This window comes from Podarcis gaigeae (assembly GCF_964106915.1).
Source record: "Podarcis gaigeae genome assembly, chromosome: 10".
Classification (NCBI taxonomy): Eukaryota; Metazoa; Chordata; class Lepidosauria; order Squamata; family Lacertidae; genus Podarcis; species Podarcis gaigeae.
Window position 1 is genome coordinate 27,565,553 of NC_139686.1, and position 25,483 is coordinate 27,591,035.

General features: G+C 42.9%; 1 protein-coding gene across 7 annotated transcripts in view; it reads right to left on the reverse strand.

Annotated features, from left to right (window-relative positions):
• MYH9 (myosin heavy chain 9) overlaps window positions 1–8,442 on the reverse strand; it is a 73,662-nt gene extending 65,220 nt beyond the window's left edge. Inside the window, exons 1-2 of one of the 7 annotated variants that reach the window (XM_083699798.1) lie at window positions 8,215–8,442; window positions 4,503–4,574 (exon numbers count right to left, since the gene is read on the reverse strand). The gene's annotated coding sequence lies outside the window, so the exon portion shown is untranslated. Of the gene's footprint in view, window positions 1–4,502; window positions 4,575–6,784; window positions 7,269–7,992 lie in introns of those variants that run through there. The other 6 variants (XM_083699797.1, XM_083699801.1, XM_083699796.1 and 3 more) reach the window with 6 other exon arrangements.
• Window positions 8,443–25,483: the final 17,041 nt, after the last annotated feature.

Sequence of the window (25,483 nt, forward strand, 5' to 3'; positions counted from 1 at the left end):
TCTTAGGGCAATATTAGACACTGCAGCAGTTGTGTGGGTTTAATTTGGAGTGGCCTCATCACATATATTGGGAGAGGACACACTGATCAAGGGGTTAAACCCTTCCTGAATATCTTGCAGCTCCTCTCCCCAGCTGCTTCTCACACAGCAAAGATGGTATTGGAGTGCTTCTGTGAGAAGGATTCATTTTCTATTAGCAGTCACTTTGGTTGAATTAAAAGCATAATACCAACAGGCTTATGTCTGAAGACACAAGGTTCTCAATTAGAACTTCAAAGTTTTTGCTGAAGATCTGTATTCATCCACTGGGGGGAAAATGTGGTTGTTTCAATCAGGTGAGTAGATGAAATGTACTATTTTAGAGATACTAAAGATAATATTTGCATTCATCTAAATCTTATCAATGCATTTGAATGTGTTTGGAAGAAATTCCCATGATTTTGAAAGGAACTCATTTTCAAGCTCATTTTAGGATACTGTCATTGGAAGTAAGTTGGATGAAGTGGTAGCCTGGTATAAAAGTTAGCAAACTCATGAAAGATTGCATATTCTGTATTTAAGAGTTGCAGCAACCTCTTAACAGAGCAGTAGGTCACTAGAACTTTTAGAATCTTTGGGTTCCCAAACTACAAGTGGTCAACAAGTTTCATTCAAGTGGCCCAGTGTGTCTAAAAATACAATTAAAATCACACACCATCTAGCACAGCATAATCATTACAATTGCTCTAAGAGGCAGGAGAATCATTAAGTGGTCTGCCAAGGCCCTCAGCAATGTTCAAGTGGTCTCAGAGGGAAAAGGTTTGGGAACCACTACTATAGACTAATGAAAACTGGTACTGGGATCCATGTTGTTTAAACTACCCTAGTCCAAGGCAGGCAATAATTTTTTTACTGTATGCAGAACCATTTGGATCCTCTTGTTAAACCTCTCTCAGAGCCCATGCCTAATTTGGTGTATGGATAACCAATTCAATATAGCCCTATATAGCATACTGTCTTAGGCTTGGGTAAAGGCATGAGTGTGCTGTGACTTTTCCCATTTCCTCAAAATACACAGGGAAGCAGTGTTTGCAGGATAAAAGGTAAAGGGACCCCTGACCGTTAGGTCCAGTTGTGGACGACTCTAGGGTTGCGGCGCTCATCTCGCTTTATTGGCCGAGGGAGCCGGCGTACAGCTTCCGGGTCATGTGGCCAGCATGACTAAGCCGCTTCTGGCGAACCAGAGCAGCACGGAAATGCTGTTTACCTTTCCGCCAGAGCAGTACCTATTTATCTACTTGCACTTTGACGTGCTTTCCAACTGCTAGGTTGGCAGGAGCAGGGAATGAGCAACAGGAGCTCACCTCATCGTGGGGATTCGAACCGCCGACCTTCTGATTGGCAAGCCCTAGGCTCTGTGGTTTAACCCACAGCGCCACCCGCAGGATACCAGAAGCTTAATGGGAGGGTGAGAGAACTTTGCCATAGTCTATATTGTGGAGAAAATATAGCCCCATCCCCATTCCACAACAACATAATGGTTCCTTCGATACAAATCAACAGCAAAGGCAAATGTACAGAACGATGAGGACATATCCCAAAGGGCTGGACATGAAAGAAGTAATCTAAAATTAGGTATTGGTACTAATAATGAATTACTTAATGTTTAGCTTCTAGGGATGAGTCTGTAATTGTATGTAACCACAAGCAGTCCATGTACTCTTGCCATCAAGTCTTTAGCTACTTCTTTCCATGTTCTTTTGTCACATATGTCATATGGGGAGGGGTGCTTCAAGTCAAGGTAAGAACAAAGTCATCTTAGATTCACTGTCAACAAGAACTATGCTACTTCAGGCAATCCAGTACTATTACATTTCAGCCTGCATAGATAGGAGCTATTGACAGTGAACACACATCAGATCAGAGAAGACATTTGCCTAAAAGCTGATAGCTGGTAGTAGTTTGCATATAAACATGGCACAACTAGATCTAAGCTACCGAGTCTGTTCATGCCATGAAAAGTCTCCACATGAAAAAAACCGCCCAAATTATGATTTACATCTATGAAAATAGGCACTCTTGTTAAGGTGGATCTATACTCTTTTCCATAGCTCTGTTAGCAAGCTGGGTGTGTGGAAATTTGATAGCTCAGAGCAGTCTTGTAGGAATACGGCAACTAAGTATCTGAATTGCTGCTTCATAAGGAAATTGCTTTGTGGGATCTGGCCCAAGTACTAAGCAGCATCCTCCAAAAAGAAGGACTTCTCTTATGGCACTGGAAAATTTTACAAGTACCCATTGTTGGAGTGCCTGAACCTCCCAGGACTTCTCTGGGAGATTTCACCCCATTATGGCATCCTAAACAAGAAATAAATGTGTTCCTGTGCATGATATGTAGGAGTAGAAAGTTAAAACCTGCCCCCGCTATGTAGATCATAATTTGTCCAAGTCATCTTTTAGAAAGTAATTAATTATAAGTCAGATTTTTATGCGAGTGACATTTTGGGTGCATGCATTGACTAACCATTTGTGCAGAGACTGGTTAGAATAAAGATACTCTGAAATATGGTCCCTTTTATTAATAGTGCACATTTGCCCCAGGCTCAAGAGAGAAACTTGCATTATATTCCATGCCTGCCTGTTTCTGGTCTACCTGAACACCTGCCGTGTCCAAATACATAAAAAAAATTAGATACAGCTCAAGGTGAATAGTGCAAGCACTCACCAGCTACAAACTGGAGGCTGAGCTATGCCCATTCAGTAGCAGTTTCCAGTTATAGATTTTCTGAAAAGCAGATATAAAATGACCAGGATCCAAACTAGCACAAGTGTAATTTTAAAAGTGAAAAAAATAAAATCTAGCAAATGTGGAAGTTATTTTAGGGTACTCATGCACCCTTCTAGGTCATGGGCTCCATTGTGTGGAACTTCATAAGGTACAAAGGACTGCTGTCAGACCTGAAGTTTTACCCTCCCTCATGCATGTTCAGAAGCACTTTTCACTCATGCACTCAAAGTGGGTGGGAAGTTGAATCTTGGCCAAAGATTTCTGCCAGAATTCAACAGTTTAAGGTAAAACTTGTGTAATACCACAAAACAAAACCTCTCTCTCTCGCGCACGCACTCTCTCTCTCTCTCTCAATATATGTATGTATATGTATATGTATTCCAACCAGCAGCATCTTGACATGGGACAATAGTAGCACAAAACATTTAAGATTTGGTCACATGACAGTAAAAAAAAACACCCCACTAAAAACTGGCAATCAACTAGTACATTAGATGTGAAGAGAAGAGATCCAGCATATTTTCTAAGGCTCTCCCTCTTTTTAAATTTACATTTCAACATTGTAGATTTAAAAATACATAGGCCAGCATAAAACAAAAAATTAAATGTTACCACATTAATTGCAAGCTTCCAGGTTAGATGGTTTACATGCTAACTAAATCCATCTTAGTACATTATCAAAATGCCCAGTGTTAGAAACTGGAACAGGAATGCTAGAAGCCATGTGGCTCCTGGGACCTAGGCTGTGGGCGCCAAAACAAAATGTCTAGGTGCATTGCTTGTTTGTTTTTTCCTGCCCTGCTACCAGACCAGGTAGCCACACTGGGGGGGGGGGGGGGGAGGTGCTGGCTAGGGAGTCAGGAGGTCTGCAGGGTAGTGCAGCAGCAAAAGACGCGTCTTTTGCTTCCACTCTACTTGCCAAACACCTGATTCACCCCAGTGTGGCAGCATGGAAGCAATAAAAGTGTGTTTTTTCCTGCTGCACCACTGGGCAAATCAGGTGTTTGGTGGGCGTGCCCAGCAGACCAGATGACTACAGCCAGGCAGGTGGACATGCTAGGCGCAAAGCACGCCTCCTTGATATCTCAATCCAGTTGCAGAAGGCCAGTTGCCAGTCGCAAAATGCGACTGGTGCCCAGCTAATTTTGAACTCTGAATGCCCGTTATGGCAAATATTCCATTATTTAATAAATGGCATCCAATTCTTCTCAAAAGTCTACTGTATTACTTCTTCCTTCCCCCAAGTATTTGTAACTCCTAGTAACTCCAAGACTTCCTCTTAAGAGAGCACTTATGGCAGTATTTTGCAATACGAGATTAAAGGCTCCAAGTGTAGCTCTTAACAGAGGAATTTTGGAACCCTTAAGGGAGACATATCCAAAATCAAGATGAGCTCCTTTACAAGGAGGAAGGAGAACAGAATTCAGGTTCTGCATGAAGGGAAATAATCTGAAGCTATCCATGACAAGACTAGCATGTACCAAAGTTAACTCTCAAAATTGCAGTGAGAATGTAATGTGCTATTCTCCCTTCACATCCAGCCCTAAATTCAAGTCAAACTCTCTGGATTAACAGGAGTTCATGGAATACAGGACTTTTAGGTCACATGCTGCGCAAGCACGCCACAGCAGTAAGCATAACAAATTAAATAAGAAGACTGTACTGTGCAAAAAGCCTATCTCAATTTAGGCTAGAAAAATAAATAGCAGTTAAGTGGGCATGCTTATTCACTCACTGGTCACTTCTGGCTCTCAAATTACAGTAACTCTTAAGGAGATCTCCAGTGTTAGTCATACATGGATTAGACCTGTGAAATCAATGGACAAATTACTCGTCTCTCAATTTCAACATGTATATTCTAAGCACGACTAACACTGGATATTACCCTTAGTTACTAGTTGTCCCCATCCTTGGAAACCTCAAACACACAGATGGGGCTTGCATGGATGACAGCTTATTTTGCTGTTACATTTCAGACAATTTTACCTTTTATTCCAAGTACTTTCAGACCAAGTTATATCTGACTTGGTATGCTGCCCCTTTAGTCTGAATCCAAATCTTTCAAAAGTTAATTTGGGCATGTTTAACTGATCCTGTGTAAATTCTTCTACAAGTCACCCTATCTGCTCTGGACTCCTTAGAGAAGATGGATGGGGAATAAATATCCAGAGTTTCAAAAAGTAGATTGGATTGATCCAAGGTGCAACAGGTAGCAAATCTGGGGCTGCAGTAAAGGATGAACACTCCCTTGGTCACCTGTGATGGTTAATCATTACCTACATTTACTGAGGGACCTCCCCACTGTTGAAGGTCATCATAACTGAGGGGTGAGGAGTCTCTAGCCCTCCAGATGTTGTTGAACTACAGTTCCCATCATCCACAACCACTGGCCATGCTTGCTGGGGCTGATGGGCGTTGGGAATCCAGCAATGTCTGAGGGCCACAGGTTCCACACACCCATCATAGCACTGGCCTGCAGAGGACTACAAACATATTTCTCATTGCCCAGTATCAATTGAAAGAAATATCGTGGGGGATATAATAACGGTGTGTCTATAACACTGTTTTGCATTAGACAAGGCACTGGCAAGGAGGTTACACTTGTAACTATTACTGCAACCAGTCAAGAACCACAAGGAGGGCTCAGGGTAACATGGGAACATAGGCAGCTACCTTATACAGAGTCAAGAACATTGGTCCATCTAGCTCAGTACTGCCCACACGGACTGGCAGAGACTCAGACTGGGAACATTTCCAGCCCTGAGTCAGAACCTTTTTCTGCAGGCAAGGCAGATGCTCTACCGCTTGAGCCACACACCCTCCTAGTTCTACATCAACACAAGCTTCCTCCTGAGCAATTATTTCCAAAAGCTACATTAATATGCCTAATTTGCCCTCAAAGACTGACAGAAACAAGCCAGCTCACATCAACCGCTAACATGATACTTTTTGGCTCAAAATGGCAGGCTAATTGTATTGGCCCTCCAAGACATTCACATAGATAAGTGACTAGAATTTATCTCAATTATTTCATTTCAGTTGAATACACAAGTATAACGTCATAGCTCCAGACAGCAAGTCCATGAGTCAGAGAGTATTAGCCAGTGCAAAGGTTTGCAGCTTTCACTGGAGTGGCAAAGATAAGAAACTATAGCATTTTTTCACCTGGTGACTAATAATGTATCTTTATACAAGCAGTAACTGATTACACAGTCATTACTTTGGATTCTGTTGTGTCACACCTATGCTTAAGGGAAGAAACTACAATTTTAAGAAGTTGTAGAAGTGTGTTAATCCGAGGACCAGGGTTCATACCTTCTCTTTATCCACAGCATTCTTTTTTTTACCTATGCAGTTCAAACTAGTGTTTCATCATGGGTAGAATCATTAGTCACAGATGCACATGTTAGCATTAACAGCCAAGTTTTGTTGCGGCTATTTGCAGGGTAATTATACCGCGAAACAAACAAAACTTTTGTATACGAGTCATTTGTTGCCAGTTCAGATGCTACTTTTTGAAAATGCAAGTCACATCTTGCTTGCCAGCAGCACACAGGTCTGACAGATTGGTAAAATCCTGAATGCTCTGGGAAGTCCTTATTTCTCAGGCACGCCTGCAAGTCAGACCTGCATGTTACTTTGTGCACTTATCTCTAGTCTAGAGGGATGCTGCTGCTGTCTACAAACAGGCCCTGGAGGGGCTTCTTTTTAAAGCAGACTCCACTCTCCAGGTGTACATTGGTTGGAAGTACCTTAGAGTCACAGATTATACACAGAAAGGAAGTAAAGGCAAGAGCAAAATGAAAAAGTAGACACAGCCAGTAAAAGAAAGGGGGGTCTCTATGGGCATTGGCACTTTCCTTATATCAATTAAGTATTGAAACTAGCAAGTAGTTCTGCTCCACAGAAAAGGGATAGCCAAAACAGGCAGGCAATACAGATCCCCTAGACTCTCTACCACAAATAGAAGTTTGAAAGATAGCAACAATCAAGGGACAAGAGCAAGAGAAAACCCACTTTCTAAAATCCTTGCTTCACAGTTATTGCAATGCTTAGAGTCAACTGGAGTATTTCCCCAAGAGCAACAATTGTCACAGGAGAATATTCTAGAAGTAGCATGCCTCAGATCATTTTCCCACTTTCCACATTCAACTAATAAACACATGAGCTGGAATCCTGTCCCATTTCTTTTTCCTTTTCACAAGTTGCTCCTTCCAGATACAGACCCTGGGACTGCTGGACTCTTGTTTGAACCACCCTGCCAAAGGGAAATAAACGCCCGTTGTTGCTTAATCAGGGCATTTCACCGCCTTTTATTCAAAGGAAGTTGGCTGAACAGAGTGGAGAAGTTGGTCCCATTTGAGAACGGGGGCAGCTGCAAAATCTACCAGAGAGACTCTCCTCCTGCAAGCTTCGTCTTGCCCCGTCGCTCCCTCCTCCCCCTTTCCTGGCTTGACTCAAGCAGCGCCAACTGAATGAGGAAGTCAAGCTCGGCGGGCGGAAGCCAAGCCCATTGCAATGTCTGCAACAAGGTTGTCAGCCCGTGACTCAGGCGGGAGCCCTGACAGCTGCCAAGCGGTATACTGCCGTTACTTCCCAGCTTTGTTTTTTTTTTTAAAAAAAGGGGGGAGAGGGGGGGCAGGAAATCCTTAGATGATTAGAGGGTGCAACCCCAGCTACAAACCGAGGAGAGAGAACGAGCAGGTTTAATCTCTTGCAACAAGAGCAAGATATAGTAACAGGCAGCAGAGGATGAGAGAAGCACGCGATCAGCTGCTTTCTCAGAGAGGCAAGAGGCGGTAGTCTTAAAGCCATTTCCCCTGCAGGCTTGTTGGGGTTAGGGGCGGTGGGGGGGAGGGGAAAGAGGTATTTTGGGGGAGGGGAAGCACAGGTAGCCGGTGCGGCAAGGGAAGGATCCTATGCGTGGCAATTGCACAGCGTTCCCCCACCTCAGGCGGAAAGGAAGCCAAGAGATGATGGCTGCACCTTCCCCCACCCCACCCCGCCCCGTTTCCACCCCCCCTCCAAAGCAGATGCCCCCACAGTGGGTGGCACTTCCTGGGCTTGCAGCCCGCTTGGCAGAAGAAAGGCATTCTAGAAGTTAAGCCACACCCGCCCGCCCGCCTCGCGATGAACCTCAACCCGCCGCGCCAAACTGAAAGCCAAGCGCCATCTCTCGCGTGTTTCCCGTCCCGTCCCGCGCCGTCCCTGAAGCAGGATTTCACCTGAGTCTGGCCAAAGCCCGGGAGGTTGGGGGGTGGGGTGGGCGAACCGCCGCGGCTCCTGCTCCTCGCTGTGGGAAGACTAGACTCGGTACCCGGCACCTTTGGAGAGAGTCGCAGCGCCCCACCGCCGCGCTGTTCCAGCTTCAACGCCTCACACTCACCGGCAACAGCGAGGTTTCAAGCCGGGAGGGAGCGGCCGCGGCTAAGGACAGCAACACCCACCTGCTGTACTGCTGGCCAATAAAAAGGTCAGCTTGCTCTGACTGAGCTCCAGCTCCCGCCAATGGCGACGCGAGAGGAGGGCGGTGCTGCTAAAGAAGGCGGAGGGCGCTTTTTTTTTTTTTAATCTCCTCAACTGACGCCTCAACCCCCGCTTCTCCTATTAGCCCGCCTCTCATCCTCCTCGCAGAAATGGGTTCAGCCAATGCGCCCTCATTCAGAGAGGAGCGTAGACTGACACGTCGGGCGGCCAATAGGTGCACGGAGAAAGGGTAGGGCCCTTTGTGGGCCTATCTTGAACGTTTCCCTGGCTGTTCTGAGGCGTGGCAGCAAGGAGTGGAGTGGCGGCGGGGGAGAAATCCCTACCATCCATTTTCAGCCCCATTAACCTACCCTCAGTAGGAACAAAACAGTGGGCACTCGCCTGTTCTCCTGTGCATGCTCAAGCAGAAGTAAACCTACTGTATTTAATAGGGCTCTCTCCAAGACTGGCCCTTAAACATCTAAAAGCAAATACTCAGGTCTTCTACTTCCATTTAGCAATAGCGATATTTTTCAAAATTAAAATTGTTCGACGCTTATTATTTGAAGTTTAACACGTCACATATAACAAAGACTCTTGCAATACTGATAAAAGACTGGGAAAGTGCCCTTAAATAGGCACGGTGGCTTTCTCTTCACTACTGGATCCTGCACAAACTTACTCCCTTCAGAGCTCTTCTGCAGCCTTGCCCTCCCACTTCTCTCTCCACTTCTATTTTCCAAGGCATCCCTTCCTGTGACGTCCTCTTGTCCACCACTTAGCTGTCCAAAGGTTTCCTGCATCCTGAAACAACTCTGCTCTTCCTGTCTTCCTGCCCATTATGCCTGGAACTGCGTCCAGAAGGCCTTTGCAACCTCCTTCCTTAACGTCCCTCCTCAAAATTCATTTATTTTGTAGAAGAATTTTGGAACAACCAAAGTGCATGGAGTTGAAATAACTTCACATTCCCCCGTTTACCCCTACCTCCATTTCGCGTTCCCTCTTCTATGTTTTAGATTGCAAGCTTTTTGGAGTAGGGACTTGTGAAACCTGTTCTTTGTGAAGCTCTGTATACATGCATGCCACTGTCACCATCATCAAGCTTACAAAAAAAGGTAAGAATCACTTTGTTATATTAGATCAAGATCTATTTAAGCTGCAGCAGTTCTGTGCACACCTAAATATAAGCCTCATTGAACATAGTGGGACTTTCTTCTGAGTAAACATGCACAGGCTTGCCTTGTTAGTCCAACATTGTGTTTTCAGTGACGGCCAAGCAGATTCCCCTGGAACGTTCACAACAGGACATGATGAAGATAGCCAACCCATTATTGTTATCAGTATGTGGAAACCAGAGGTATTCTACCTCTAAACACAAAAGTCTCATTTATATCTGTCATTCCTAACATTAATGCACTTGTCTTTCCTCCACTAGTCTTTTTACAAATCTTTTATATATATTTTTAATAAAATATTTATACTTTTTTAATGTTCAGCATACTCCCACTTACCAAGTACTAAGGATAATCAATAAGGTTTGGCTAGCTTCATTGACTTTTAAATTCTAGAAATCAGGTGAACCAAATACATCAAGATGAGGAACCTCATCCCTGACATTTTGACGATTTCTGCCCTGACACTGCTTCCGGATGCAGTATTCCATGCATGTCCGGGAAATTCCAAACGTATGGCAATCCTAGCTTCACTGCATGAATTACCCAACCTTTTACCAGACTACACCAGTGTTGGACTTGCCAAATTTAATTGTGAAAAACCAGGGTTTGTTTGCTTTTTTAAAGGCAGCTATATTACACCCACTGATCTTCAAGGAAGTCCCACTGAGCGCAATGGGATTCCACTGTTATATGTAGTGCTTTAAGGAGTTCTGATGTACGATATCTCATTAACATATATGGCAGCTGAGAAACCACTTTCATTATCTAGCCACTCTACTCAGGAGTCTGATTCTCAAGTTGGATGGTCAGATGCAAAAGAGGGCAGGGCTCCTGTACCTTTAAAAGTTATGTAGAAAGCGGGGAATATCAGTAGGTGTAGGCGTGGTCATCCAAGCTACAGCTGCAGAATATTGCCACCTCCACACAACTGTGGCAAATGTGCAGGAATCCTGTCCTCTTTAACCTCTGTTCGATCTCCTGCTAAATAAAAGTTGGACCTACTGTATCATGGTATGAAGCTAACATACACACCAAGAACCATTATTTTGAAGCTGGTCAAGCAAATTGATGAGAAGTTTGCATCACCAATGTTAATCACAATAGTCAATGTCAAATCTTTAGTGAAAGAAAATTAGCAGTGAAATTCTGTGGATATTTATTCAGAAGTAAGTTCTAGTTTTCTATGTTTGTAATGCTTTAAAAGAAAGCAACATCAGATTATAACTGAAGTTTATAAAGCACTGGAGGGGCTCTAATAAAATAAAAGATGTTCATTCCAAAATTCAGACACTCTTGTAACTAAACACTTTCCTGGTACCATGTATGATAAGGTGTTCTGTAGTGGAATTCATGGACTGGCAGAGAATAAATTTTTATACAGGTAACTTCTTTTCTTTGTGCTCAACACAGAAGGCATGGGATACGATACCAGAGGAAGGAAGCCATCTTCTTGCCTAGCATTGAAATTCATGAGGCTGCTGGAAGAGGGACAGAGTCTGTTATCCATTCTGTCAGCCCATAGCAAGCCAGAGCAAGATGCTCTGAACACATAAATACCAATCCTGGTGTGACTGCACTAGCTACCATTTTATTTATTGCTGTAAGCTGCTTTGAGTTACTTTTGTTAAGAAAAACACCTAAGTATGATAAATAATAACAATTTCAAGCAAACAAGCCACCTGTCTGTCAATCATAGGTTAGTAACTTTTGAGGGCTCGTTTACAAGGCTGTCTTAAACATTTTCAGGTATTATTGATTTCAGTGGAGAAGATATAAGTATGGGCTTCTGACACTGTCATCAATGTGAATTTAAAACCCTAGCTTTAGCTGGGCCATTCCCAAGGCTTTTTGTACGCTAGAGAATGTATATTTGTAGGTATAAATGATGTGAGAAAAGACATTAATTAGGTCAAGGATCCTAAAAAGACCAATAAGAAACTTCAAGAATCAGAATAGCTGAAGGTGTACTTGGAGAAACAGAGTATCCTAGAGAAATTAACCTGAAGACTCTTGAAAGAAAGTTTATTTGGTTAAGAAAGGGATGAAGGGTGGAGAAGGTGATGCTACTAAAGTTGTTGAAAGATGTGTGCCACTGAACATCATTGTATCAAGGATTAAAAGATAAAATACTATGGTTAAGCATTAGTGAGAACAGTGTAAGGAGAAGAAATTGCAGGGCTGGAAATAGAACTTAGCTACTTGGAGAGCAAATGTGGAGCAGTGGTTAGAGTGTTGGACAAACATTGTAGGAGATAAGGGTTCAAATTCCCATGTGGCCATAAAGCTCACTGAGTGATTTCGGCTGCATACATGCCAGACATTCAAGCATGCACACACACAAAAACTCATGGGAACTGTAGTTTGTTGTGAGTGCTAGAAACTAGCTCTGAGGGGGAAACTCCAGTTCCCAGAATTCTCTTTGGGGGGTGGGCATGCAGAGAAATGTGTTTTAAAATTTTGTTAAATACATGGCATATACTGTCTCTCAGCCTTACCTACTTCACAGGGTTGTTGTGAGGATAAAAGGATAAAAGGAACTTGGGAAAACCATGTACACTGCCTTTACTTCTTTGGAGTAAAAGGCAGGCTCTAAATGCAATTAATAAATATATCAATAAATAAATGAAGAAGCTTGACGGAAAAAAATAAATAGGAGCCAAGAATGAAGGAGTGTAGTAAACCTTGTCATTGAAGGACCCTAACCCTAACCCTTTTATAGGGCACTAACATAGTCACAGTCTATGACATCAGAAGCCCAATTGGGTTATGAGGGCTACTGGTGTGACAGAAGTCTTTATTTTAAAAAGGAGGCAAGGAGAAGGTTTGAACTTGACAACAAAAGGCAGAATGGTAAAATTAATTTAAAGTTTGCAACTGGAAAAGGAACAAAAATAGATAATGGAGTTAACAATGGAAGTATTTATTAATTATTTCTGAAAAGTTAAAGCCCAAGGAAATAAATTAACACCCAAATACAGTACTGTAATGCAATGGAAGAATTTTGAGTCTTCTGCTTCTTTGACTTGCACACGTTGAGCGGCATGTTTTTTTCTTTTGCAAGGTGTGGGCTATCATAAATATGCTTTATTTTAGTAAAGATAATTAAGGCAAAGGAGAGGAGTGACCAATGAGCAAAGACAATGAAAAGAGTGAAGGAGGGAGCATGTTGCTAAATATTAACCACAGTGACTTTATTTTTTGTTTTTTAAAAAATGACGAAAAACCACAGGAACAGAACAGCTTGCAAAAGTTACAACATTGTATTGGTAAAGGGTTCTCTACTGAAATGGATTGGCTAAGTAGATGGAATTTGCAATGAAGGGTATTGCTAAAAGTTCAGATTCAGTGTCATATAAGCAGGTCCATGAAGCTGAAGCAAAAAAGCAGTGGTTGAAAGTCCATGTGAAAACAGCTGTATCGACAGAAGGCTTTGAGGGGGCTTCTGGGATGATGACGCTACAAATAATGCACTCCTGTGTTTACTGCTTCCCATCCAACATGGTACTCCAATGAGACATCTACTCACCTTACAGTTTATACTTACAATGACCTTTCACACTCGCTTTGTTCCAGTCACGTGGCCTGAAAACTCCTTAGGAGCAAACATTGCACAACAAATTATTTCAGCTGAAAGAGAGGTTGCCTTTAACCCATCTACTTGTCACACTCCTGGCATATGTATCAGCAGACAATGCTTTTTTACAGAGTTGATCTTAGGTGGCTATCTGGAGCAGCACTTTGTAGGAGGCAGCCTGCCTGCTGCAGCAGTGACTGCTGCCCTATACAAGGCTGCAGAGATGTTATCTAAGCCTAGGACCAATCATAGTTTTAGGAACATGAGGATGAACGAGGCTCTGCTGAGGTGCAGCTATTCATGTATTGTCCTTCTGCACCTGCTCCCAGTAGATAGCATAGCTTATCTAAGTACATGGAATATCAGCAATGTTTAAGTTCATGAATACCCCTCAATGATGATTCACTAGATAGGCAGAGCTGGCAGTGGGTACTGGCAGTGCCTGATTTAGGGTGGTACAGGTGATTCCTCAGCACAGGACACTGAGCTGAAGGCACGCAATATAATAAGGAATCATTGTGAAAATAAGAAATATGTTGGGGGAGTATCAAATGTTGTCCTTGCTCAGGGCACCATATTACTAAAGTATGCCCCTTTTACTGGGACTCTGAATTGTTCCTGGTTCCAATTTGCAGCCCTCAAGCAAGGAAGCACAGCAGCTTACGCACAAGGAATTCTGGGAATAGGTTTTCTGTTAGCTACTGTCCTGAAGGTCAAAGGGGAACATTAAGACAAGTGAAATCTTCTTAGTCCACTAACCTTAGGCAATATGCACCAAAACATGTGGGACCCTTTGCTTTGCTGGGCCTCAGGGGAGTCTCTCTCTCTCCCCCCCCCCCTGCCCTTGCCTCTCCCTCTCTCTGCACCTCTGGCTGTGTATACATTTCTGCTGCTGGGGAAAAGCTAGGGATATAAGGAGGGGCAGAAGTTGTGATGCAAGGAGGAATCAGAATGAGCATGAGACCCTGGTAGCCGCAGGAATTGAAGGTTCTAGTAGATCTGGCATTGACTTGAGAGAGCCATAGCAGGTCAGCAAGATTCAACTGCTGGCACTCACTGAGAGATGAGGGGGTGGTCTACAAGCCTGCAATATAAAGGAAGTCACTGTCTGACAATCTGTGGGTACAAAGGAGGCTCTGCCAACTCCCAACTACTGATCTAGAAAAAGGAAAGCTAGCAGTCTTATGTGTGTTGGGTTCCATTGGTGAGGGTAAGGTACTTAAATAGCAGCATATAAATACTTGCAATAAATAAATAAACATGCCACTCTTTCCTGACTTTCATTTGTCCCAAGACTGCAGAAGCAATAGGAAAGGGTGCTCTAGCCCCATCCATCAGCCAAAGGAGAAAAGAGCTGCCAGCCACTATGCAAGCAAGGACACCAGCGGAGCAAGGGAAGAGCAGCCTGGCAACAACTGGATATAAATGCCCACTTATAGCTCACCACTTTATTCTGACCTTGAAATATGAACTCCATCCTCTACCTCCCCCCCTTCCACTTCTCTTCCCTTGACTTAGTTTGTAAACGTGATGTCAGGGACTGCCTCTCATTTTTTTAAAGCTGCCTCGGAAGGTAACATTTTGCCTGAAATGTGGGATAAAATCTAAATAGACAAATAAACAATAGAATGAAATTAATGCTGTGGGGAAATTATACTAAGAAAATGGATCCCACCTAAGCCTTAAGCATTTCTGGGGCAACTGCAGTTGGTGGCAGGAAGGTCTCTATAGCTATTACTGCATCCACTGGGTTATTGTAGGGTATGGTTGCTAAATGAGAAACACAGGTTCCAAGACCATCACATTCCACATTTAACACATTGACAGATAACAATTCAAAGCACTTTCGCCATCTGATGAGCTACTCAATAGATTCTGAACATGAGGATTACCATAGTAACTAGCTCAGGCTCAGTTGAGGGGGGAGCTGAATGCTTGTGGTTTACCTCAGCTTATACTCCCACTTCCTTTTCCTCTGAGCCTTGCCCTGTTGTGCTGACATTTTTTGAGCTGGTTTCAACATTACTGTCAAAGCTAGCAATAATTGAGATAGCTCACCATGCTTTTTACCAAAGGCATCGCTACTAATTAATTAGTAGAAATAGTAGCCTTTGCTACTCTGTTTTTGCCAGGTACAAACCAGCTGTCCATATATAAACAGCTGTGCTCATGGCACATGTCCTTACCTTAAGAGTGAATTACTAAATCTACCATAAATGTAACTACAAACAAAGTCAGATCAGCTGATGGATGACAGCCATTTGTGTCCTGTTTTGGGCGGGGAAGCAGATCCAAGGTGAAATTATCTGCTCTGCAAAGACATTTCTCGCTTCAACTGTTCTCTGTTTATAACACACCGTAGACTGGATTGTGTGAGCTTGCATTGGAGGCGGGGAGCAGGAAATCCTTTTGTTTCGTAAGAAACGTATACACCAACATTTCGCCAAAAGGCCACAGGACAGCTTGCAACATAATAAAACAACATCATAACACAATAACTTAAAAACGGCAGTCTCAATACAATTTATAATAAAAGCAGCAGTGTCAAACTATTCATAAATCACTCCAGTCACAGTTCCCCTCATCCAAAATCCTGTTGGAAGAGGTGAGTCTTCATCTGTTTCCTAAAAGAAAACAAAGATGTTGCTAGGCACATCTCGATGGGGAGTGTTCCACAGCCACTCCTCACTTGTCATCTTCCATAGTTTGAGGCAGTATACTTATGAATTCTGGTTGCTGGGAAGCGAAGGAGGAGAGAGTGCTCTTGTGCTCAGGTTCTGCTTTGTGGGCTTCCCATGGACATCTATCCGGTTGGCCACTGATAACAGGATGCTGGACTAGGTAGGCCTTTGGTCTGATTCAGCAGACGTTCCTTCGTTTTTAAAATATTTGGAGCTGCCACCAAATAAACTCTTGCATGTGGCCTCCAGAAGGTTGCCCATGAGGAAATGCAGCTCTTTGGCTACGTATTTGTTCTGAAACCAGGAATTCACAGAAATGCCTACAGTGCACAGCATTGAACTCAGTAAGATTTACTTCTGAAAGAACATGCGCCGTATTGAGATGCACAGATGCAAATTGTTTTATAACTTTTTGTCTTGGTAAGAACCCTTCAAAGTAGGTCACTATTGTTCTCGCTTCACCTAGGAGAAGCTGCAGCTGAGAGAAGATTACTCATCCAAGGCCACACAGCAAATGCATTGCAGGTGGAATCTAGTCTCCTGGATTCACACTGGATCATTGGCCATTGGACCACAAAAGGTTCAGACAGCCAGTTAACAGATCCAAATAATGTTTTAATGTCCGTCCGCTAATCAGAGTTCATGACTGAGAAACAGGTTGCCCAAATCTAGCCAGTAAGAGCTGCAAGTAAACTCTGCCCAGTTGTTTCCCTTCTTCCCTTCTTCTGTGTCACAGTGCTCAAAGAAGGAGAGTAGTGAGATTTCCAGTGAAAGAGAAGAGTGGGGAGGGGAGGCAGTTGTTTAGCACAACCACTCCCTTCTCCTGGGTTGACATCAACCATCTGGATCTTTGTTTCCCTCCATTTTCATTGTGTGATGTTTACCTTGGGCCTAGCCTGACATAATAATTATAGCCAAATATTTGCTTAAATTCGGATTGTGGCTTTCATTCCATTCTCCTCTGGCTGAAGACAAAAGAAATATGTATTTGGAAATGTTCCAGCATGTCCCAGAGATGCCAGGACTATGGAATTTGCCAAAGCCTGATAGAAGCATCCAGAACCTTACAGAGACTTTGATGCATGAGCCATCAAAGCCTATGATTCAAAACCAAGAAGCAATGAAGATGACGTCAAAGAGTTATTCTTCCTGACTTTAGATACAGAACCAGTGGTGGGGATACCTGTTTAGCGCAAAGTTCAGAAGCATCTACAGGAACAAATATCTAATAATTTCATTCCTTGAATCAAAGCCTTTCCCAACATTTTTGGGCACAGTGTCAGCTTTACCTATGGCAGCACTTCTGGATGATCTTGCACAATTTTCTTTAGCATTTACTACATTACTACTATGGTCAGGGAAGTATGCACAATACTGGTGCAGCACTGGAAAACAGATAAGCATCCAACTTGCAGCTGTTTGATACCTGAGAATATGGGACTGAAAAACCGTGGAAATACCAACATAAAATTCAGCTTTGTAAACGTATGGCTAAACCTTTTCACATTAAGTGGTATCTTTCTGTTTCTCATACTGACATTGATTTTCATATTATACGACTTCCTGTAAAATAGGCTTTTTGATGGTCCACCTAATTACCGTGCCTTCTGATATTTAGCCTTTAATGTACGATTAATATGTTCATGATTAATATAGAAGGGTTCTGTATTTTGAAATCAATTTTATACTTAGGAAATGTAATTGTTACTGACAGTGCAATAAAAAGTTTTAAAAATAAACCCACAGTAATGATGATGATGTTGTTGTTGTTGTTGTTGTTGATGATGATGATGATGATGATGATGATGATTTTATTATTTATACCCTGCCCATCTGGCTGGGTTTCCCCAGCCACTCTGGGTGGCTTAGAGCATATATAAAAACATAATATAACATCAAACATGTGAGTCCTCATTCTATCTGTGGCATGACCACTCACTCTCAAATTTTGCAGAGCTTTCTGTGCAAGAACCCAGGCTCTCTACTTTGACTTCCTGACAGCCATTTTGCGACTGACTGCTCAATCTATACAGTTTCTGCCCGGTTAGTAATGCTTCTGGGAGGGTGGTAGGACTCTGATTTCCTGAGCCTGTCTCAACTGCTCCTGCCTCCGCTCCACACTTCAAGTGGCCTGGAGGGTGAGAATAATATGGCTGGCTTTGAGAACTCGGAATTGCTGAATACAAAACCCTCAGTTGCAAGACTCTTTGCGTGCCTGAGGATATCTTGGATATGTACTCCAACCACATCTGCTAAATATGATGTGAATACACATTTAAGAGCATATTACCGGTAATACTACAGCTGTATGTGGGTTTTGCCCCACTTTTTAACTGTCATGGCTTCTCCCATATAATTCTGGGAATTGTAGTTTGGCAAGAGTGCAGAACATTCTCAGTTACATATCCCTACATTCCCACACCAAACTAGGGCTTCCAGGAGGGCATGACTAGTGTACCCGTTTTAGTCTGTAGTGCAGCTATAGCCTTGCTCTTGGTTCCCAATACTGTAAGCTGCTTTTGTGCAACGTCCCTTGCAAGCTTTGTTCATAGTACCACCCAATGAAGGTGTAGTGGTTAGAGCCTTGGACTAGGCACTGAGAGGCTGGTGTTCAAATCCTCACTGGGTGACCTCAGGCCAGTCACTGCCTCCCAGCCTAACCAGTTTTGAAGGGTTGTTGAAAAAGTTGGGTTATAAATGCAATAATTAAATAAAATCTGTCAAAACTCCATTGTTAGTTTAAATAGATGCTGTGCTTTTTTTCTTTAAAAAAATTGTTTAGGGGTAATAGGGGTACAGTACTCTCATTTTCCTACTCATATTGAAATACTGCCCCTAAACAAGGCCAAACTTAGATTCACAAATGTTTAGGGGTATGTGTACCCCTGCATCTCCCCAGAAAAAAAGCACTGAATAGACGTCCTAATTTCACTCTATCTAATCAGAAATTCTAAGCTCTTTTAAATTCAAGGGATGATTATCAAAGCAATTAACAGATGTTGGGGTACTTTGAAATACACATACCGTATTTTTCCTTCTATAACACGCAGTTTTTTTTTCTTCTAAAAAGGAAGGGGAAATGTCTGTGCGTGTTATAGAGCGAATGTGTGGTCCCTGGAGCCGAAAAATCATGCAAAAATCAAATCGCGGCGCTGCACGCTGCACTGAGAAGCGAAACCTGAAAAGAGGAAGCAGCTGCTTTCCTGCATTCTGCCTCAGGGTCTTACTGCCCACCCTCCTATGTTTCGTTGCTGTGTTTGCTGAAACGGAACAAAGAGCAGGGAAAGCCCCTCCCCTCCAGGCAAGCTCCGGTGCTGCTGGGGGAGAGGGAGAGAGAGGGGGGAAGTGAGAGAGAGAGGGGGGAGGGGGAGGGAGAGAGAGAGGGGGGAGGGAGAGAGAGAGAGAGAGATGGCTGGCTTGGGTGGGGGGAAACTTTTGCCTTTCTTTCCTCCCTCCCGTTAAATCCCTCTCCTGCATTCTTAGCCAGCTGCTTCTCTGCACACCCCTCTAATGTCCCTTCTTTGTTTTTCCTTCGCTCCCCACTTAAAATGTGGTTACAAAGCATGGATCCTCAGGATCTTTGCATTGGGTCACCCCAAATTCACCATCAGATCACATAGCATGTCCATGGCTACAGCCTGCACCAAAAAAATCACGCACCCACTGTTGCCTGGGGCTGCAATGGTGCAAAAATGTGGTTAAAAAGCATGGATCCACAGGGATTCTCAGGATCCTTGCATTGGGTCACCCCAAATTCACCATCAGATCACATAGCATGTCCATGGCTACAGCCTGCCCCCCCCCCCAAAATCACGCACCCACTGTTGCCTGGGGCTGCAATGGTGCAAAAATGTGGTTACAAAGCATGGATCCACAGGGATTCTCAGGATCTTTGCATTGGGTCACCCCAAATTCACCATCAGATCACATGTCTGTGGCCACAGCATGAAGCACAAAAATGATACATCCACTGTTTCATTCAGAATGTTTTTTCCCTTGTTTTCCTCCTCTAAAAACGATGTGCGTGTTATGGTCAGGTGCGTGTTATAGAGCGAAAAATACGGTAGTTTACTGATAAACATAAAGCAAATAAACAGACTAGCCTCAGAAGATAATCCCAAACTTCTTATACTATCATTTAAACAAAAAACACCCAAATATAATTCATACAAAAATATATCCAAGTTACAGACTGCTGGTATTAATAAAGCAATTAAAGTGAAATGAGAAATAACCTTTCTTATTGCTCCGCCAGACTGAAGCAGGAAGTAAAACTAACCAGTGAGTAATAATGAAATTTCAGTACCTCTAGACGAGACAAAGTAAAACCATCATTGCTCTCTGCACCAAATGATGCACAAAACCTGAAAGCACAAAACCTATAAGGACACCAGAATTTAACCATCATTTTGTTGCCTCCCATGAATTGAAAATAAATCCTAAATCTGCCAGTAAGAATTCTCTGCTCTGAGCAGCACCCCACTTCTGTTCTGAATCAATGAAATACCTAGGCTAGCATTTACTAAGATTACCTACCCACGCTCAAAAAACAGTCTGAGGTATAAAAGGGTTTTTGCAAGGTGCAATTGATTACTCACCAGGTGATAAAAACTCCTACAGCCTAAGCACACTGTGTTGTGTTGCTATGCCAGCCTCCTCCCAAGCAAAGTGAAGAGTGCAGAAATCCTGATGGAGACTATTTTCATAAGGTGTGGGGTGGGGAGAGGAGAGGCACTGTTGTCGTACCATGTGAAGCAGAAGAAGACTAGCTCCAGGCAACAGACGACTGTTTCAGTTATTACTTGAACAGGAGGAGCAGCAGCACTGATAGAAATGACTCAGTTACCAACCTAGAGCTATTTGTCAGAACTAGCGGACTTATGTCCTACTTTACAGAGGATGGTCCTCTCTTTGAAGAGCTGTCAGAGGGCAGTCCCCTATTTGAAAGGCTGTCCAGTCTACATCTGATTTTACAATAAAGAGCCCTCAGACTGGGGAGCAGGGACCTTAGCATTTACCCTTGGACAACAGTGAGAACTTGGATAGCAAGATTGAGCAGATGTGTTTCTATTTAAATTATTATTTTCTAATTTTGCATCTTCTACATATAAATTAGAATATGTAAATTATATACAAATCATCTATTGCCTTCCCTTTTTGGTGATGAATTTCTTCTTTTTGGGTGATGCACTGTGGCCACCCCTGTCTTAAAAAAGAAGATGCCAAATGTAGAGCTGCTCTTTAAACCTCATGGTTTTCAGTCTGTGATTGTGGCCTCCTTGAAAAATCCAGAATAACGGGTGTGCACTTCTGTTTGTGACATCAGTTTACCTTATTGCACAAACATACTAGCTCTTTTATCTCATACGATGGGCCCTGGGCCTCATCAGTTAGTTCTGGAACCACATGGTAGTAGGAGGTAAAACATGGTGGTTTTTTTTACTACATTCTGCCATTTTACTGTATATAGTTGTATGAATTAAGGCCACTCTGCTATTAGCTTACCAATATTGCTGCTTTCATTCTCGCTGTAGACCAGAGCTTTCCAAACTGTGTGTCACAACATGTTAGTATGTTGGCTGCAGTGTGTAGGTGTGTCACACAAACGCTCCCCGCACTCCTCCCAGGGCTGGAAAGGGGTTAGTTTAACCTCCAGTTTGCTAATAAAACTGAATTACTGTGTCGCGAAATGATGCATGTCTAAAAAGTGTGTCACCAGCACGAAAAGTTTGGAAAGCTTTGCTGTAAATTGTTGTAAATTGCCAGGGCCAGTCCAAAGCATTTGGTTATCTAAGGCAGAATAGCAAATAGCACATACCCCTTCCTTCTCCAAAGTCAAGGTTCATAATGCAGTATGCCAGCTAAGTTACTTTGGGGCCTAAGGCCAACAACAGCAATCCCCAAAGCAACTTGCCCTTCCCTAGCAGTAAAAAATACAATAACAATAAAATAACTATTTGCTGACCTCAAACCTCAAGTCTATCTAATTGTAGGGCCGGCCCTGGTAAGTCATTTGGGTTGCTAGTTATTGTTGCTGCTTGTATAGAAATATCAGAAATATATGCAGGAAACTTCAGATCTGAAATGACATTTCCCTCAATTACTATGAATATATGTGATGATGAAGAAGAAGAGTTTGGATTTTATATCCCGCTTTCAGTGGCGTAGCGTGGGTTGTCAGCACCCGGAGCAAGGCAAGCAATTTGCGCCCCCTAACCCGTGGATTTGCGCCCCCTAACCCTAACTCCCAGATGTTGCGCCCGGTGCAGCCGCCCCCCCTGCACCCCCCACGCTACGCCACTGCCCGCTTTATCACTACCCGAAGGAATCTCAAAGCGGCTAACATTCTCCTTCCCTTCCTCCCCCACAACAAACACTCTGTGAGGTGAGTGGGGCTGAGAGACTTCAGAGAAGTGTGACTAGCCCAAGGTCACCCAGCAGCTGCATGTGGAGGAGCAGAGACGTGAACACGGTTCCCCAGATTACGAGTCTACCGCTCTTAACCACTACACCACACTGGCTCTGACATGTGGTGCCATGTGTCATGAGGATCCCCTGCTCTGTCATGCGTTATCTCAAAAGTTGTATTTGCACATTACATGTACCGAAAACAAATATAACAAGTTTGGCTTCCTCCTCCACCAGGCCTCCTGTTTCCTATTCTTTCCCCTACCTGAAGAGGACAGGGAAATTCAGCCTGAAGTATGGCAGGGACATTGGAACAGACTTGGATCCTTAACACTGCAGCTTTCAAATAAACAAGATCCTTATTCAGATCTGGAGCCTGCAAAGTTCAGCTGGCAGATGAGTGTGATGCTAGCAGGTGGAATACTTGCCACTGAAATGTTCAGACATTGCAGTCTTTATGCACTCTTAGTTAGGAATCAGTACAATTTATGTAAGTGCTGGAGATGGGGGTGGCATCACACAAAAGGTTGGGGGCAGAATTGTGCCTGCACAAAAAGGATGAATTACTCCTACAGGATCCCATGTCAGTGGCCTTGTACCATCCACATCATTAGTACAGCTGTTCAGCATAAGGGCTACTAAGGTCCAGTCCCAGCACCAGTGAACGAAGACAAGTTGAGCTAGCACCAGTGACAGAACCTTCCCTTTGAACTGATAAGCTACTGGTTCAACACAGATATGGAACACTTTAATGTTCAGAAGGAGTTTTCAAATTTTGGTTTGTAGCCTACCTTGGCTTCATCTGCAGTAGTAGCTTGGTGGATCACAAGTTTCATAGGCCTCTAGCTCTCCAGGTTTCACACGGTATAAAAAGGCACCAGTTGTTACTTGGGGTAATTAAGAAAGTCATTTCTAGTGTGCTGAATGCAAAGGGGGCTCCCTCGGGTCTTGTGCAGCAGAACCTTTAACAAAGGCTTCCTTTTGGATTGCTAATTAGGCAGTGGAGTTAAACTGGTGGTAAAACCAAAATAAATAAACCCTAAAGAATTCCAATTAAGCAGTGTGGCTAGAATCCTTTCTCATATTAACTGTTTGAGATTCTTGCTCTCTTGATTATTTGACAGTTCTCCTGTTGTCATGGAAGTCTTGCTGAGCAGAACAATTTCTACTTCTCTAATGTGAAAAAGTACCTTTTTAAAACCTTTTCATAAGACATATGGATATGCCTCTTCTGTTCTTTAACTCCCCCCACCCCATTTAATTATTATTATTTTTTACAAAATGGCTAGGCATGCTACAAGGGGCACCCGTCTTCTTAATTTATATATAGTCAAAGTTTGTTTTTCACCCTCTTAATATCAGCCTGCATTTGAAAATATACATCATATAAATTAACATATGTACAAAATATATGTAAATTTGTGGTCATCATGGGCCTGGGCCTGAAGTCCCTTAAGTATTTAGCAATGCTCCCTGACTGCTGGAGAGAATTATCAGCTGATTTTTTTTATTTTACTTTTGGAGAACCTTTGGGAAATGCTCAGCTTGCTTTTCACAGGAGTTTGGGGGAAACTGAACACCAATCATTACTTCTTCCTTTCCCTTCTACAGTATTTCTTTTGATATGTAGGCTGAGTGAAGACCCCGGCTGGGCCTTAGGTCTCACTTTTTTCCCTTCCCACTTCCTTGCATAGTTACTCAGCATGCCTTCAGGTACAGCCAGCTTCAGGGAGTTCATGCAGAGAAGGGAGCGGCCTCTGTGCTTTGCCCCAGGAAAGGGAGCTAACAGTTGATCCTGATAACATTACAATGACTTCACTGCTTGGCACAATCCAGCTGGGAAGCAGGGTGCCAGCAGCAATCATACTAACAGCAATTTTCCTCCAAGTGAGTGCAGAAAACATAATCCAAGAATTGCAGAGAGAAGGCACTTGAGGGGGCAGAGAATCAGAGGAGACCTGTCATTTCTTCTCCTACCCAAATGCTTCTCTGTTCTCTACCTCCCAAGAGCTCTGGGTCTCCCAAAGTGTGCTGAAGATTACAGGCATGCCTTGTTCCAAGTTGTTATATATTTCCAAAAAGAATGTATTGTTTTCATTTATAACTGAGTCCCTGGAGGACAGCTGTGGGAGGTCACTCAAAACCTTTCACCTTTTGTACTCTTAAATTAGTTCAACCCAGCTCCTCTATCTTTGCATGGAAAAAGTCTACAGACATGGTGGCTGGGTCAAGGCTGTCCTGGCAAAAGTGGATAAACACATAGCTTGGCATAGAAGCATATAATTTGTGCTAAATATCCTACTTCATAATTGGCTTTTTGTGCATTCAAAGCTTGCTTCCAACTTTTTTCCTTCTGCAGTAGTTCCCAAGCTGCAAAACCCTGCAAAAAGAGGATAGAGGTGAATTTACTCTCTCAAGTCACAAGGTTGCTTTTAAAAATGCTTTTACAGCCTCAACTCGTTCAAGATGCCCTTTGACTCACAGTTAACATTGTGCAATTAATTCCGAGAGACATGGAACGACAAGTCCTACACCTTAGCTCCTCTAGGGACATGTTTCCAAAGAGGCGCAGACACCTGATATGACCTTTATATTTTTTATGTCTTCTGTCGTGCCACACCATCAAATGAGCAGGTGCACTTACATGCCAGAGTATTTCATACTTTTCCTGAAGGGAGATAACCACATACAGTATAGTAAAATGCATGATAACTGCATTGTGTGAAGTGCAGGAAGTATCTGTTTCACGAAGATACATTTTGGGCATCCTTGTGGCAAAGGAAGAATTTGTGGCCCCATTCACACATTGCAGTAAATGCGTATCCTCTAACTGGAGAATACCCCATTGCAGATAATTTGTAATGTATGGCTTGTAAATAGTATTTTATTGCCTTCCTTCACCATCTCTTTAGTATTCCAAAAAGTGCAATAGTGGGGGTTGCCTTCTCCAACGTGCAAACTACAGACTGTGAATATAACCCTGGCACTGTGACACAATTAGAATTTGTTTTAAAAACAATCACAAAGCAAACATCCACATGACTTCCTAAAAACAATTTTTTTAAGTGTGGACAAATGTAAGTGCAAGTTCCATAAAAAGAGATATACACAATGAAATATAGCTTGAACTTTGCAAAACAGGCATGTTCCTGTTAGGAAATCCCCCCCTCTAAGGAATCTAAGGGAAACCTAGTCTTTCACTGGTGAAGTTAGGGAATTTTTGGCTCTAGGCTTAAGGCCTTATCTCTTTCCTCTTTTAGATTGCATTTTGTATTACTTCTTTACTTTAAACTGTGGAAAGCCAGCTCTGCTGTAATTCCCAGTCCTCTGAGTCATTCTACTAAGTGCAGCCCTAGTTAAAATATGCAACTTGCCCTTAAGATCAGACTCTGTACCTGAGGACTAGTAAGTG